This window comes from Macaca mulatta, chromosome 1 (assembly GCF_049350105.2).
Source record: "Macaca mulatta isolate MMU2019108-1 chromosome 1, T2T-MMU8v2.0, whole genome shotgun sequence".
Classification (NCBI taxonomy): Eukaryota; Metazoa; Chordata; class Mammalia; order Primates; family Cercopithecidae; genus Macaca; species Macaca mulatta.
In genome coordinates this window covers 20,512,936-20,529,418 of record NC_133406.1, presented here as the reverse complement: position 1 = coordinate 20,529,418, position 16,483 = coordinate 20,512,936, and the positions used below count along the sequence as shown (strand labels likewise).

At 49.1% G+C, this 16,483-nt stretch overlaps 5 non-coding genes across 5 annotated transcripts; all 5 read right to left on the bottom strand.

Moving 5' to 3' along the window:
- Window positions 1-1,394: 1,394 nt before the first annotated feature.
- LOC144338929 (5S ribosomal RNA) lies at window positions 1,395-1,513 on the bottom strand. Its single transcript, XR_013413322.1, has one exon. It is a non-coding gene; the product is annotated as a 5S ribosomal RNA (ribosomal RNA).
- Window positions 1,514-4,334: 2,821 nt separating this feature from the next.
- On the bottom strand, window positions 4,335-4,453 carry LOC144338918 (5S ribosomal RNA). The gene has a single exon (XR_013413310.1). It is a non-coding gene; the product is annotated as a 5S ribosomal RNA (ribosomal RNA).
- A 4,406-nt stretch (window positions 4,454-8,859) lies between these two features.
- LOC144338928 (5S ribosomal RNA) lies at window positions 8,860-8,978 on the bottom strand. Its single transcript, XR_013413321.1, has one exon. It is a non-coding gene; the product is annotated as a 5S ribosomal RNA (ribosomal RNA).
- A 2,878-nt stretch (window positions 8,979-11,856) lies between these two features.
- On the bottom strand, window positions 11,857-11,975 carry LOC114675858 (5S ribosomal RNA). Its single transcript, XR_003726701.2, has one exon. It is a non-coding gene; the product is annotated as a 5S ribosomal RNA (ribosomal RNA).
- Window positions 11,976-16,360: 4,385 nt separating this feature from the next.
- Window positions 16,361-16,479, bottom strand: LOC114675859 (5S ribosomal RNA). Its single transcript, XR_003726702.2, has one exon. It is a non-coding gene; the product is annotated as a 5S ribosomal RNA (ribosomal RNA).
- Window positions 16,480-16,483: the final 4 nt, after the last annotated feature.

Genomic DNA, 16,483 nt, shown 5'->3' with positions numbered 1-16,483 from the left:
ACCTTGAAGAGGAGGGAGTATTCCCTAACTCATTCTATGAGGCTACAATTGCCCTGATACCAAAGCAAGACAAAGATTTTACAAGAGAAAACTGTAGAATAATATCCCATATGAAGATCGATGCCTAAAACTCCTCACCATATCCTAAGACTGTGAGGTGAAATTCATCACAGAAAAGGAAAGCCAAGCAGAAGCCTAAAACTATACCCCTAGTCTGACCGGGCGCTGGTGACTCACGCCTGTAATCCTAGCACTTTGGGTATCCTAGCACTTTGGGAAAGTGGGTGGATCGCCTGAAGTTGGGAGTTCCAGACCAAGACCAAGCTAACCAACATGGAGAAGCCCCGTCTCTACTAAAAATACAAAATTAGCCAGGTGTGGTGGTGCATGCCTGTAATCCCAGCTACTCAGGAGGCTGAGGCAGGAGAATGGCGTGAACCCGGGAGGCGGAGCTTGCAGTGGGCCCAGATCTTGCCACTGCACTCCAGGTTGGGTGACAGAGTGAGACTCCGTCTGGAAGAAAAAGGAAAGAAAGAAAGAAACCAAGTAGGAAAGAAAGAAAGAAAGAAAGAAAGAAAGAAAGAAAGAAAGAAAGAAAGAAAGAAAGAAAGAAAGAAAGAAAGAAAGAAAGAGAGAAAGAAAGAGAGAAAGAAAGAAAGAGAGAAAGAGAGAGAGAGAGAAAGAAAGAGAGAGAAAGAAAGAAGGGAAAGATAGTAAGGGAAGAAAAAGAAAAGAATGAAAGTAAGAAGGAAAGAAAGAAAGGAAGAAAGAGGCAAAGACCGAAGAAAGCATGAAACAAAGAAAGAAAGAAAGAAAGAAAGAAAGAGAAAGGAAGAAAGTGAGAAAGAAAGAAAAGCAAGAGAAAAGGAAAGAATGAAATAAAGAAAGAGAAAGAAAGAGACAGAGAGATAGGAGAAAGAAAGAAAGAAGGAAAGAAAAGAAAAGAGAAAGAAAGAAAACAAAGATAGCAAGGGAAGAAAAAGAAAAGAAGGAAAGAAAGAGAGAAAGAGCGAGAAAGAGAGAGAGAGAGAAAGAAGGAAAGAAAGAAAGAAAACAAAGAGAGAAAGAAAGAAGGAAGGAAAGAAAGAAAGAGTGATAGAGAGATAGAGAGGAAGGAAGAAAGGAAGGAAGGAAGGAAGAAAGAGAAAGAGAGAGAGACAAAGAAAGAAAGGAAAGATAGCAAGGGAAGAAACAGAAAAGAATGAAAGTAAGAAGGAAAGCAAAAGAGAGAGAAAGAGCGAGATAGAAAGAGGGAGAGATAGAAAGAAAGAAGGAAAGAAAGAAAGGAAAGAAAGAGAGAAAGAAGGAAAGAAAGAAGGAAAGAAGAGTGAGTGAGAGAAGGGAAGAAAGGAAGGTAGAAAAGAAAGAAAGAAAGAGAAGAAAGCAAGCCAAAAAGCCTACAGCACCCGGTATTCCCAGGCGGTCTCCCATCCAAGTACTAACCAGGCCCGACCCTGCTCAGCTTCCGAGATCAGACGAGATCGGGCGCGTTCAGGGTGGTATGGCCGTAGACGCCGGCAGAGGCGCCTGGCTGCCCCAAGAGCCCGGCCCAGCCATGCCCGCCGGCTTCCAGCCCGCACCGCCAGCCCGGGGTCGCCGGGCTCGGATCGGGACCCCCGAGCCGCTCGCCCGCGGCCTTCCCCCGGCTGCCGAGCTCCCGAGCTTCCACCACGTCGGGCCCGCTCGGAACAGGGAGTGCTCCGAGGCGTCTGGGCCCAGGGCCCACGATCCTGGGACCCCGGCGGGTCCTCCGCCCTGTCGTGGAGGTATTCTTTTGGATCCCTGGCCGCTGGGGAGCTCCTGCGAGGCCCCCTCTTGGCCCACCCCCCCAGAGGCGTCAGGGCTGGCCAAGGGCGAACAGCCGGCCCAGCCGCGCCTGGCCTTTTTCTCACAACGCCCCCACCACGGTCGCTTGTCCCGACCAAGACCCGGCCGGTGGGCAAGAGGGCGTGGGGGCTGGGGTGTTGGGGGATGGCCCTGCTTTGCCCCGGGCTGGCACTAGAGCCGGCAGCCTGATCCCCGGCGAGAGGGGCTGAGAGAAACCCAGAAACACCCCACCACCACCAGCAGCAAATCCACAGCCCCACACACAGACACACCCGGGCGCTCGCGCGCGGGAACCCACACACGCGCGCGCGCTCACACACAGACACACACAGACACACACACACACACACACACACACACACACGCACACACACACACACGTGCACACAGAAACGGCTTGAAGGAGAGCAAGGAAGAGATAGATGGAGAGATTGAAACCGAGGGAGGGAGAGAGACAGCGATCGAGAGAGACAGGGGAGGTGGAGAGGGAAAGAGACAGAGAGGCAGAGATAGAGAGAGGGACAGAGAGAGCGAGAAAGACAGACAGAGAGGGAGAGACAGAGGAAAGGCGACAGAAATAGCGCGAGGTGCAGGGGCAAACCCAGAAGAGAGAGGGGCAGGGAGCTAGAGAGCGAGAGCGATAGAGCCTTGGAGAGGGAGCGCCCTGCTCCCGTAGGCAGGGCCCTTTTGAGCAGGCCGGGATAGGGTGGAGGGGGCTTGGGCTGGGCCAGAACAGGGTGGCCAGGCCGTCCATGCGAGAGGAGCAACGGAGCGCTGAGACGGGTTTTGTCTTGGATTAATTGCTTGCTTTGGGGGTGGGTTTCGTAGGCTCCTTCCTGTGTTGGCACCTCCCTGTGCTCTTGGTGCGGTGCGGTGGGCCCCTTGATTTGCAGAGTGCGCCCGCCCTTTTGGCGGGAGCCGTGGCACCGGGCGTGCCCACGGGGCCCGAGGCCTGGGTCTCTGGCGTGTCCTCGGGACTGGAGTTTACACGAAGTTGGTGGCAATGGGAATCCGGGTGCACAGGGACTGTTTTCCTGGTTGCTGGCGAAGCAATGTCCTTCCCCCGGATAAAGCAGCCCCTGCGTTCTGGAGCGGAGGTCTCGGCTGGCGTCTGTGGCACCCGCTGGCCCTGCCCGCCCCTTCCCCCGGTTTGGAAGGTTGCGGCGGCGCCCGCCCGGTGAATGGATTGAATCGCCTGTGCGTTCCGGGAGCGGGAAGGCGCCGGGAACGGCAGGGAACCCGCGCCTGCGCCTTTGGGGTCCGGCCTCCTGCCCTCCAGGGCTGGAGCCGGGCTCCTGGCCGGGCGGCGGCGAGGCGGAAGCGGTGGGATGCTGCTGCCCGGTGGTGCTTTGGTGGCGGACCCCCAGGAGGAGGTCCCCGGCTGCGGCGGGGGTGTAGGCGGGCGACAAGGGGGGAGCAGAGTCCGGGGAGGTTGGGAAGCATGGCGATAGTAGGGGCAAGGGAGGGAGAGGGGAAGCCACAAAAGCCTACAGCAGGCCGGGCGCGGTGGATCACGCCTGTAGTCCCAGCACTTTGGGAGGCCGAGGCGGGTGGATCACGACGTCAGGAGATCCAGACCAGCCTGGCTAACACGGTGAAACCCCGTCTCCACTAAAACGACAAAACATGAGCCGGGCGTGGTGGCGGGCGCCTGTAGTCCCAGCTGTTTGGGAGGCTGAGGCAGGAGAATGGCGTGAACCCGGGAGGCGGAGCTTGCAGTGAGCCGAGATCTTGCCACTGCACTCCAGGCTGGGTGACAGCGAGACTCCGTCTGGAAGAAAAAGGAAAGACAGAAAGAAGGAAAGAAAGAAAGAAGGAAGGAAAGAAAGAAGGAAGGAAGGAAGGAAGGAAGGAAGGAAGGAAGGAAGGAAGGAAAGAAAGAAAGAAAGAAAGAAAGGAAAGAAAGAAAGGAGCAAAGAGAAGAAAGAAAGAAAGAGAAAGGAAGAAAAGAAAGTGAGAAAGAAAAGCAAGAAAGAAGGAAAGAACGAAATAAAGAAAGAGAAAGAGAGAGAAAGAAAGAGACAGAGAGATAGGAGAAAGAAAGAAAGAAGGAAAGCAAGAAAGAAGAAAGAACGAGAAGAAAGAAAAGGAAGATAGCAAGGGAAGAAAAGAAAAGAATGAAAGAAAGAAGGAAAGAAAGAAAGAGCAAGCAAGAGAGAGGGAGAGAGAAAGAAAGAAGGAAAGAAAGGAGGAAGGATAGAAAGAAAGATAGAGAGGTAGAAAGAAAGAAAGAAGGAAAGACAGCAGAACGAAAGAAAGAAAGAGAGAGAGACAAAGAAAGAAAGGAAAGATAGCAAGGGAAGAAACAGAAAAGAATGAAAGTAAGAAGGAAAGCAAAAGAGAGAGAAAGAGCGAGATAGAAAGAGGGAGAGATAGAAAGAAAGAAGGAAAGAAAGAAAGGAAAGAAAGAGAGAAAGAAGGAAAGAGAAAGGAAAGAAGAGTGAGTGAGAGAAGGGAAGAAAGGAAGGTAGAAAAGAAAGAAAGAAAGAGAAGAAAGCAAGCCATAAAGCCTACAGCACCCGGTATTCCCAGGCGGTCTCCCATCCAAGTACTAACCAGGCCCGACCCTGCTTAGCTTCCGAGATCAGACGAGATCGGGCGCGTTCAGGGTGGTATGGCCGTAGACGCCGGCAGAGGCGCCTGGCTGCCCCAAGAGCCCGGCCCAGCCATGCCCGCCGGCTTCCAGCCCGCACCGCCAGCCCGGGGTCGTCGTGCTCGGATCGGGATCCCGGAGCCTCTTCGCCTGCTGCCTCTCCCGGCTGCCGAGCTCCCGAGCTTCCACCACGTCGGGCCCGCTCGGAACAGGGAGTGCTCCGAGGCGTCAGGGCCCACAGCCCACGATCCTGGGACCCCGTCGGGTCCTCCGCCCTGTCGCGCAGGTATTCTTTGGGATCCCTGGCCGCTCAGGAATCCTGCGAGGGCCCCTCTTGCCCCCTCACCCAGAGTCGTCGAGGCTGGCGAAGGGCGAACAGCGTATTATCAAATGTCTTCTCTGACCACAACAAAATCGAGTTAAAAATCAATAACACAAGGAAAACTGATAAACTGACCTGTTTTCTTTTTGGAAAGTACAGAACACACTGCTATGGTCTGAATGTCCCCCAAAATTTATATGCTGAAATTTATTTGCCAATATGATAGTATTAAGAGGTGGGCACTGGCCTGGGGTGGTGGCTAACGCTGTCATCCCAGCACTTTGGAAGGGAAAGGCAGTCAGATTGTTCGAGCCCAGGAGTTCAAGACCAGCCAGGGCAAAATGGCAAAACTTGTCTCTAGAAAAAACACCAAATTCGGTGGGCGTGGTGGTGCAGGCCTGTAGTCCCAGCTACTCAGGAGGCTGAAGCAGGAGGACTGGTTGAGCCTGGGAGGTCAAGGCTGCAGTGAGCCATGATCAGGCTACAGGCTACTGCACTGCCGTAGGGGCAATAGAATGAGACCCTGTCTCAAACAAAAAAAAGAAAAAGAAAAAGAAAAAAAGGGTAAAAAGGTGGATTCTTTAGGAGGCGATTATCTCATGAGGGTAGAAGTCCTTATGGATGAAATTAGAGCCCTTAGAAAAGGACTTGAGTGGGTTCATTCCCTCCGTCTCCTCCGTGTGGGGACACAATGTTCTTCCCCTCTGAAAGATGAAGCAACGTTGTGTCATCTTGGAAGGAGAGACTGGGCCCTCCTTAGACACTGAATGGGCTGATGACTTGACCTTGGACACCCCAGCCTTGAGAACTGAGAGAAATAAATGTCTCTTTTTAATAAATTATCCAGTCTCAGGTATTTGAAGAGATTCAGATATTTGCTTAAACAACCAATGGGTTAAAGAAGAAACCACAAGAGAAATCAGAAAATACAGTTGGGTGTCAGTATCCACAGGGGATTGGTTCCAGGACCCCGTAAGTAGGCCAAAATCCACACAGAGTCAAGTCTTGCAGTTGGCCCTGTAAAACCTGGGCATTAAAAAAGTTAGGCCGCTGTATCCTCAGGGTTTGCGCTCTGTGAAGACTGTATTTTCAATCTGCCTTTGGTTACAGATGCAGAATTAATGAAATCAGAGGACCTACTGTACTTATTGAAAACAATTCCTGTATAAGTGCACCCTTGCAGTTCAAACCCATGTTGTTCAAGGCTCAGCTGTACTCAGAAATGAATGAAAATGAAAACACAGCATAGCCAAACTTTGGGATGCAGTGAAAGCAGTGCTAACAGGGAAATTTATAGTGTGAAATGCTTACATGAAAAAAACCTAAAGAAAGCCAGGCGTCGCGGTTAATGCCTGTAATCCCAGCACTTTGGGAGGCTGAGGTGAGCCAATCACCTGAGGTCAGGAGTTCGAGACTAGCCTGAACAACAGGGAGAAACCCTGTCTCTGCTGAAAATACAAAATTAGCCGGTTGTGGTGGCAGGCGCCTGTAATCCCAGCGACTTGGGAGGCTGAAGCAAGAGAATTGCTTAAACCTGGGAGGCAGAGGTTGCAGTGAGCCGAGATCGCACCATTGCACTCCAGCCTGGGCAACAAGAGCGAGACTCCCTCTCAAAAGAAAACAAAACAAAAAACACCCAAAGGACCTCAAATTAGCAATCTAAATTTACAATTTAGGCACTAGAAAAGAACAAATTAAACCCTAGGAAGGAAAGAAAGAAAGATTAATTCAGAAATAAATAAAACAGAAAATACAAAAATGGAGAAAATCAACAAAACTGAAAGTTGGTTTTCTAAAAGATCAAATTGACAAACTTTATGGAGTGACTAAGAAAAAAAGAGAGAATACTCAAATTACGAAAATCAGAAATGGAAGTGGGGACATTACTATTGGATCCAGTCAAAATGAAAACGATTGGCAGGGTGAAGTGGCTCACACCTATAATCCCAGCACTTTGGGAGGCCGAGGCATGCAGATCACTTGAGGTTAGGAGTTCAAGACTAACCTGGCCAACATGGTGAAACCATCTCTACTAAAAATACAAAAAAAATTAGCCGGGTGTGGTGGTAGGCCCCTGTAATCCCAGCTACTCGGGAGGTTCAGGCAGGTGAATCACTTTAGCTCAGGAGTTCAAGACCAGCCTGGGAGATATGGTCAAACCCGGTCTTTACAAAAAAAAAAAAAAAAAAAAAAAAAAAGATAAAAAGGAAAGAAAAAAATAAATTAAAGAAAGAAAGAAAGAAAGAAAGAAAGAAGAAAATTCAGCCCATCTTGATGGCAAAAGCCTGTTGTCCCAGCTACTGAGGAGGCTGAGGTAGGAGGATCGCTTGAACCTGGGAGGTGGAGGTTGTAATGAGCCTAGATCACACCACTGCACTCTAGCCTAGGTGACAGATGAGATCCTGTCTCAAAGAAATAAATGAATAGGATTGTAAGAGAGTGCTAAGAACAATTGTACACCAACATATTGGATAACTTGGATGAAATGGATAAATTCCTAGGAACATGAACCCTACCAAGACTAAATCACAAAGAAAGTGAAAATCTGAATAGACTAGTAACTAGTAAGGAGACTGAATCAGTAACCCAATATCTCCTGCCAAAAAAAAAAAAAAAAAAAAAAAAAAAGCCTTGGACTTGACTTCTCTATCAAATATTTAGAGAACGAATAGTAATCCTTGTTAATCCTGCCAAAACCTTGAAGAGGAGGGAGTATTCCCTAACTCATTCTATGAGGCTACAATTGCCCTGATACCAAAGCAAGACAAAGATTTTACAAGAGAAAACTGTAGAATAATATCCCATATGAAGATCGATGCCTAAAACTCCTCACCATATCCTAAGACTGTGAGGTGAAATTCATCACAGAAAAGGAAAGCCAAGCAGAAGCCTAAAACTATACCCCTAGTCTGACCGGGCGCTGGTGACTCACGCCTGTAATCCTAGCACTTTGGGTATCCTAGCACTTTGGGAAAGTGGGTGGATCGCCTGAAGTTGGGAGTTCCAGACCAAGACCAAGCTAACCAACATGGAGAAGCCCCGTCTCTACTAAAAATACAAAATTAGCCAGGTGTGGTGGTGCATGCCTGTAATCCCAGCTACTCAGGAGGCTGAGGCAGGAGAATGGCGTGAACCCGGGAGGCGGAGCTTGCAGTGGGCCCAGATCTTGCCACTGCACTCCAGGTTGGGTGACAGAGTGAGACTCCGTCTGGAAGAAAAAGGAAAGAAAGAAAGAAACCAAGTAGGAAAGAAAGAAAGAAAGAAAGAAAGAAAGAAAGAAAGAAAGAAAGAAAGAAAGAAAGAAAGAAAGAAAGAAAGAAAGAAAGAAAGAAAGAAAGAAAGAAAGAAAGAGAGAAAGAAAGAGAGAAAGAAAGAAAGAGAGAAAGAGAGAGAGAGAGAAAGAAAGAGAGAGAAAGAAAGAAGGGAAAGATAGTAAGGGAAGAAAAAGAAAAGAATGAAAGTAAGAAGGAAAGAAAGAAAGGAAGAAAGAGGCAAAGACCGAAGAAAGCATGAAACAAAGAAAGAAAGAAAGAAAGAAAGAAAGAGAAAGGAAGAAAGTGAGAAAGAAAGAAAAGCAAGAGAAAAGGAAAGAATGAAAAAAAGAAAGAGAAAGAAAGAGACAGAGAGATAGGAGAAAGAAAGAAAGAAGGAAAGAAAAGAAAAGAGAAAGAAAGAAAACAAAGATAGCAAGGGAAGAAAAAGAAAAGAAGGAAAGAAAGAGAGAAAGAGCGAGAAAGAGAGAGAGAGAGAAAGAAGGAAAGAAAGAAAGAAAACAAAGAGAGAAAGAAAGAAGGAAGGAAAGAAAGAAAGAGTGATAGAGAGATAGAGAGGAAGGAAGAAAGGAAGGAAGGAAGGAAGAAAGAGAAAGAGAGAGAGACAAAGAAAGAAAGGAAAGATAGCAAGGGAAGAAACAGAAAAGAATGAAAGTAAGAAGGAAAGCAAAAGAGAGAGAAAGAGCGAGATAGAAAGAGGGAGAGATAGAAAGAAAGAAGGAAAGAAAGAAAGGAAAGAAAGAGAGAAAGAAGGAAAGAAAGAAAGAAAGAAAGAAGAGTGAGTGAGAGAAGGGAAGAAAGGAAGGTAGAAAAGAAAGAAAGAAAGAGAAGAAAGCAAGCCAAAAAGCCTACAGCACCCGGTATTCCCAGGCGGTCTCCCATCCAAGTACTAACCAGGCCCGACCCTGCTCAGCTTCCGAGATCAGACGAGATCGGGCGCGTTCAGGGTGGTATGGCCGTAGACGCCGGCAGAGGCGCCTGGCTGCCCCAAGAGCCCGGCCCAGCCATGCCCGCCGGCTTCCAGCCCGCACCGCCAGCCCGGGGTCGCCGGGCTCGGATCGGGACCCCCGAGCCGCTCGCCCGCGGCCTTCCCCCGGCTGCCGAGCTCCCGAGCTTCCACCACGTCGGGCCCGCTCGGAACAGGGAGTGCTCCGAGGCGTCTGGGCCCAGGGCCCACGATCCTGGGACCCCGGCGGGTCCTCCGCCCTGTCGTGGAGGTATTCTTTTGGATCCCTGGCCGCTGGGGAGCTCCTGCGAGGCCCCCTCTTGGCCCACCCCCCCAGAGGCGTCAGGGCTGGCCAAGGGCGAACAGCCGGCCCAGCCGCGCCTGGCCTTTTTCTCACAACGCCCCCACCACGGTCGCTTGTCCCGACCAAGACCCGGCCGGTGGGCAAGAGGGCGTGGGGGCTGGGGTGTTGGGGGATGGCCCTGCTTTGCCCCGGGCTGGCACTAGAGCCGGCAGCCTGATCCCCGGCGAGAGGGGCTGAGAGAAACCCAGAAACACCCCACCACCACCAGCAGCAAATCCACAGCCCCACACACAGACACACCCGGGCGCTCGCGCGCGGGAACCCACACACGCGCGCGCGCTCACACACAGACACACACACACACACACACACACACACACACACACACACACACACACACGCACACACACACACACGTGCACACAGAAACGGCTTGAAGGAGAGCAAGGAAGAGATAGATGGAGAGATTGAAACCGAGGGAGGGAGAGAGACAGCGATCGAGAGAGACAGGGGAGGTGGAGAGGGAAAGAGACAGAGAGGCAGAGATAGAGAGAGGGACAGAGAGAGCGAGAAAGACAGACAGAGAGGGAGAGACAGAGGAAAGGCGACAGAAATAGCGCGAGGTGCAGGGGCAAACCCAGAAGAGAGAGGGGCAGGGAGCTAGAGAGCGAGAGCGATAGAGCCTTGGAGAGGGAGCGCCCTGCTCCCGTAGGCAGGGCCCTTTTGAGCAGGCCGGGATAGGGTGAAGGGGGCTTGGGCTGGGCCAGAACAGGGTGGCCAGGCCGTCCATGCGAGAGGAGCAACGGAGCGCTGAGACGGGTTTTGTCTTGGATTAATTGCTTGCTTTGGGGGTGGGTTTCGTAGGCTCCTTCCTGTGTTGGCACCTCCCTGTGCTCTTGGTGCGGTGCGGTGGGCCCCTTGATTTGCAGAGTGCGCCCGCCCTTTTGGCGGGAGCCGTGGCACCGGGCGTGCCCACGGGGCCCGAGGCCTGGGTCTCTGGCGTGTCCTCGGGACTGGAGTTTACACGAAGTTGGTGGCAATGGGAATCCGGGTGCACAGGGACTGTTTTCCTGGTTGCTGGCGAAGCAATGTCCTTCCCCCGGATAAAGCAGCCCCTGCGTTCTGGAGCGGAGGTCTCGGCTGGCGTCTGTGGCACCCGCTGGCCCTGCCCGCCCCTTCCCCCGGTTTGGAAGGTTGCGGCGGCGCCCGCCCGGTGAATGGATTGAATCGCCTGTGCGTTCCGGGAGCGGGAAGGCGCCGGGAACGGCAGGGAACCCGCGCCTGCGCCTTTGGGGTCCGGCCTCCTGCCCTCCAGGGCTGGAGCCGGGCTCCTGGCCGGGCGGCGGCGAGGCGGAAGCGGTGGGATGCTGCTGCCCGGTGGTGCTTTGGTGGCGGACCCCCAGGAGGAGGTCCCCGGCTGCGGCGGGGGTGTAGGCGGGCGACAAGGGGGGAGCAGAGTCCGGGGAGGTTGGGAAGCATGGCGATAGTAGGGGCAAGGGAGGGAGAGGGGAAGCCACAAAAGCCTACAGCAGGCCGGGCGCGGTGGATCACGCCTGTAGTCCCAGCACTTTGGGAGGCCGAGGCGGGTGGATCACGACGTCAGGAGATCCAGACCAGCCTGGCTAACACGGTGAAACCCCGTCTCCACTAAAACGACAAAACATGAGCCGGGCGTGGTGGCGGGCGCCTGTAGTCCCAGCTGTTTGGGAGGCTGAGGCAGGAGAATGGCGTGAACCCGGGAGGCGGAGCTTGCAGTGAGCCGAGATCTTGCCACTGCACTCCAGGCTGGGTGACAGCGAGACTCCGTCTGGAAGAAAAAGGAAAGACAGAAAGAAAGAAGGAAAGAAAGAAAGAAGGAAGGAAAGAAAGAAGGAAGGAAGGAAGGAAGGAAGGAAGGAAGGAAGGAAGGAAGGAAGGAAGGAAGGAAGGAAGGAAGGAAGGAAAGAAAGAAAGAAAGAAAGAAAGAAAGAAAGGAAAGAAAGAAAGGAGCAAAGAGAAGAAAGAAAGAAAGAAAGAGAAAGGAAGAAAAGAAAGTGAGAAAGAAAAGCAAGAAAGAAGGAAAGAACGAAATAAAGAAAGAGAAAGAGAGAGAAAGAAAGAGACAGAGAGATAGGAGAAAGAAAGAAAGAAGGAAAGCAAGAAAGAAGAAAGAACGAGAAGAAAGAAAAGGAAGATAGCAAGGGAAGAAAAGAAAAGAATGAAAGAAAGAAAGAAGGAAAGAAAGAAAGAGCAAGCAAGAGAGAGGGAGAGAGAAAGAAAGAAGGAAAGAAAGGAGGAAGGATAGAAAGAAAGATAGAGAGGTAGAAAGAAAGAAAGAAGGAAAGACAGCAGAACGAAAGAAAGAAAGAGAGAGAGACAAAGAAAGAAAGGAAAGATAGCAAGGGAAGAAACAGAAAAGAATGAAAGTAAGAAGGAAAGCAAAAGAGAGAGAAAGAGCGAGATAGAAAGAGGGAGAGATAGAAAGAAAGAAGGAAAGAAAGAAAGGAAAGAAAGAGAGAAAGAAGGAAAGAAAGAAGGAAAGAAGAGTGAGTGAGAGAAGGGAAGAAAGGAAGGTAGAAAAGAAAGAAAGAAAGAGAAGAAAGCAAGCCAAAAAGCCTACAGCACCCGGTATTCCCAGGCGGTCTCCCATCCAAGTACTAACCAGGCCCGACCCTGCTCAGCTTCCGAGATCAGACGAGATCGGGCGCGTTCAGGGTGGTATGGCCGTAGACGCCGGCAGAGGCGCCTGGCTGCCCCAAGAGCCCGGCCCAGCCATGCCCGCCGGCTTCCAGCCCGCACCGCCAGCCCGGGGTCGTCGTGCTCGGATCGGGATCCCGGAGCCTCTTCGCCTGCTGCCTCTCCCGGCTGCCGAGCTCCCGAGCTTCCACCACGTCGGGCCCGCTCGGAACAGGGAGTGCTCCGAGGCGTCAGGGCCCACAGCCCACGATCCTGGGACCCCGTCGGGTCCTCCGCCCTGTCGCGCAGGTATTCTTTGGGATCCCTGGCCGCTCAGGAATCCTGCGAGGGCCCCTCTTGCCCCCTCACCCAGAGTCGTCGAGGCTGGCGAAGGGCGAACAGCGTATTATCAAATGTCTTCTCTGACCACAACAAAATCGAGTTAAAAATCAATAACACAAGGAAAACTGATAAACTGACCTGTTTTCTTTTTGGAAAGTAAAGAACACACTGCTATGGTCTGAATGTCCCCCAAAATTTATATGCTGAAATTTATTTGCCAATATGATAGTATTAAGAGGTGGGCACTGGCCTGGGGTGGTGGCTAACGCTGTCATCCCAGCACTTTGGAAGGGAAAGGCAGTCAGATTGTTCGAGCCCAGGAGTTCAAGACCAGCCAGGGCAAAATGGCAAAACTTGTCTCTAGAAAAAACACCAAATTCGGTGGGCGTGGTGGTGCAGGCCTGTAGTCCCAGCTACTCAGGAGGCTGAAGCAGGAGGACTGGTTGAGCCTGGGAGGTCAAGGCTGCAGTGAGCCATGATCAGGCTACAGGCTACTGCACTGCCGTAGGGGCAATAGAATGAGACCCTGTCTCAAACAAAAAAAAGAAAAAGAAAAAAAAAAAGGGTAAAAAGGTGGATTCTTTAGGAGGCGATTATCTCATGAGGGTAGAAGTCCTTATGGATGAAATTAGAGCCCTTAGAAAAGGACTTGAGTGGGTTCATTCCCTCCGTCTCCTCCGTGTGGGGACACAATGTTCTTCCCCTCTGAAAGATGAAGCAACGTTGTGTCATCTTGGAAGGAGAGACTGGGCCCTCCTTAGACACTGAATGGGCTGATGACTTGACCTTGGACACCCCAGCCTTGAGAACTGAGAGAAATAAATGTCTCTTTTTAATAAATTATCCAGTCTCAGGTATTTGAAGAGATTCAGATATTTGCTTAAACAACCAATGGGTTAAAGAAGAAACCACAAGAGAAATCAGAAAATACAGTTGGGTGTCAGTATCCACAGGGGATTGGTTCCAGGACCCCGTAAGTAGGCCAAAATCCACACAGAGTCAAGTCTTGCAGTTGGCCCTGTAAAACCTGGGCATTAAAAAAGTTAGGCCGCTGTATCCTCAGGGTTTGCGCTCTGTGAAGACTGTATTTTCAATCTGCCTTTGGTTACAGATGCAGAATTAATGAAATCAGAGGACCTACTGTACTTATTGAAAACAATTCCTGTATAAGTGCACCCTTGCAGTTCAAACCCATGTTGTTCAAGGCTCAGCTGTACTCAGAAATGAATGAAAATGAAAACACAGCATAGCCAAACTTTGGGATGCAGTGAAAGCAGTGCTAACAGGGAAATTTATAGTGTGAAATGCTTACATGAAAAAAACCTAAAGAAAGCCAGGCGTCGCGGTTAATGCCTGTAATCCCAGCACTTTGGGAGGCTGAGGTGAGCCAATCACCTGAGGTCAGGAGTTCGAGACTAGCCTGAACAACAGGGAGAAACCCTGTCTCTGCTGAAAATACAAAATTAGCCGGTTGTGGTGGCAGGCGCCTGTAATCCCAGCGACTTGGGAGGCTGAAGCAAGAGAATTGCTTAAACCTGGGAGGCAGAGGTTGCAGTGAGCCGAGATCGCACCATTGCACTCCAGCCTGGGCAACAAGAGCGAGACTCCCTCTCAAAAGAAAACAAAACAAAAAACACCCAAAGGACCTCAAATTAGCAATCTAAATTTACAATTTAGGCACTAGAAAAGAACAAATTAAACCCTAGGAAGGAAAGAAAGAAAGATTAATTCAGAAATAAATAAAACAGAAAATACAAAAATGGAGAAAATCAACAAAACTGAAAGTTGGTTTTCTAAAAGATCAAATTGACAAACTTTATGGAGTGACTAAGAAAAAAAGAGAGAATACTCAAATTACGAAAATCAGAAATGGAAGTGGGGACATTACTATTGGATCCAGTCAAAATGAAAACGATTGGCAGGGTGAAGTGGCTCACACCTATAATCCCAGCACTTTGGGAGGCCGAGGCATGCAGATCACTTGAGGTTAGGAGTTCAAGACTAACCTGGCCAACATGGTGAAACCATCTCTACTAAAAATACAAAAAAAATTAGCCGGGTGTGGTGGTAGGCCCCTGTAATCCCAGCTACTCGGGAGGTTCAGGCAGGTGAATCACTTTAGCTCAGGAGTTCAAGACCAGCCTGGGAGATATGGTCAAACCCGGTCTTTACAAAAAAAAAAAAAAAAAAGATAAAAAGGAAAGAAAAAAATAAATTAAAGAAAGAAAGAAAGAAAGAAGAAAATTCAGCCCATCTTGATGGCAAAAGCCTGTTGTCCCAGCTACTGAGGAGGCTGAGGTAGGAGGATCGCTTGAACCTGGGAGGTGGAGGTTGTAATGAGCCTAGATCACACCACTGCACTCTAGCCTAGGTGACAGATGAGATCATGTCTCAAAGAAATAAATGAATAGGATTGTAAGAGAGTGCTAAGAACAATTGTACACCAACATATTGGATAACTTGGATGAAATGGATAAATTCCTAGGAACATGAACCCTACCAAGACTAAATCACAAAGAAAGTGAAAATCTGAATAGACTAGTAACTAGTAAGGAGACTGAATCAGTAACCCAATATCTCCTGCCAAAAAAAAAAAAAAAAAAAAAAAAAAAAAAAGCCTTGGACTTGACTTCTCTATCAAATATTTAGAGAACGAATAGTAATCCTTGTTAATCCTGCCAAAACCTTGAAGAGGAGGGAGTATTCCCTAACTCATTCTATGAGGCTACAATTGCCCTGATACCAAAGCAAGACAAAGATTTTACAAGAGAAAACTGTAGAATAATATCCCATATGAAGATCGATGCCTAAAACTCCTCACCATATCCTAAGACTGTGAGGTGAAATTCATCACAGAAAAGGAAAGCCAAGCAGAAGCCTAAAACTATACCCCTAGTCTGACCGGGCGCTGGTGACTCACGCCTGTAATCCTAGCACTTTGGGTATCCTAGCACTTTGGGAAAGTGGGTGGATCGCCTGAAGTTGGGAGTTCCAGACCAAGACCAAGCTAACCAACATGGAGAAGCCCCGTCTCTACTAAAAATACAAAATTAGCCAGGTGTGGTGGTGCATGCCTGTAATCCCAGCTACTCAGGAGGCTGAGGCAGGAGAATGGCGTGAACCCGGGAGGCGGAGCTTGCAGTGGGCCCAGATCTTGCCACTGCACTCCAGGTTGGGTGACAGAGTGAGACTCCGTCTGGAAGAAAAAGGAAAGAAAGAAAGAAACCAAGTAGGAAAGAAAGAAAGAAAGAAAGAAAGAAAGAAAGAAAGAAAGAAAGAAAGAAAGAAAGAAAGAAAGAAAGAAAGAAAGAAAGAAAGAAAGAGAGAAAGAAAGAGAGAAAGAGTGAGAGAAAGAGTGAGAGAGAAAGAGAGAGAGAGAGAAAGAAAGAGAGAGAAAGAAACAAGGGAAAGATAGTAAGGGAAGAAAAAGAAAAGAATGAAAGTAAGAAGGAAAGAAAGAAAGGAAGAAAGAGGCAAAGACCGAAGAAAGCATGAAACAAAGAAAGAAAGAAAGAAAGAAAGGAAGAGAAAGGAAGAAAGTGAGAAAGAAAGAAAAGCAAGAGAAAAGGAAAGAATGAAATAAAGAAAGAGAAAGAAAGAGACAGAGAGATAGGAGAAAGAAAGAAAGAAGGAAAGAAAAGAAAAGAGAAAGAAAGAAAACAAAGATAGCAAGGGAAGAAAAAGAAAAGAAGGAAAGAAAGAGAGAAAGAGCGAGAAAGAGAGAGAGAGAGAAAGAAGGAAAGAAAGAAAGAAAACAAAGAGAGAAAGAAAGAAGGAAGGAAAGAAAGAAAGAGTGATAGAGAGATAGAGAGGAAGGAAGAAAGGAAGGAAGGAAGGAAGAAAGAGAAAGAGAGAGAGACAAAGAAAGAAAGGAAAGATAGCAAGGGAAGAAACAGAAAAGAATGAAAGTAAGAAGGAAAGCAAAAGAGAGAGAAAGAGCGAGATAGAAAGAGGGAGAGATAGAAAGAAAGAAGGAAAGAAAGAAAGGAAAGAAAGAGAGAAAGAAGGAAAGAAAGAAAGAAAGAAAGAAGAGTGAGTGAGAGAAGGGAAGAAAGGAAGGTAGAAAAGAAAGAAAGAAAGAGAAGAAAGCAAGCCAAAAAGCCTACAGCACCCGGTATTCCCAGGCGGTCTCCCATCCAAGTACTAACCAGGCCCGACCCTGCTCAGCTTCCGAGATCAGACGAGATCGGGCGCGTTCAGGGTGGTATGGCCGTAGACGCCG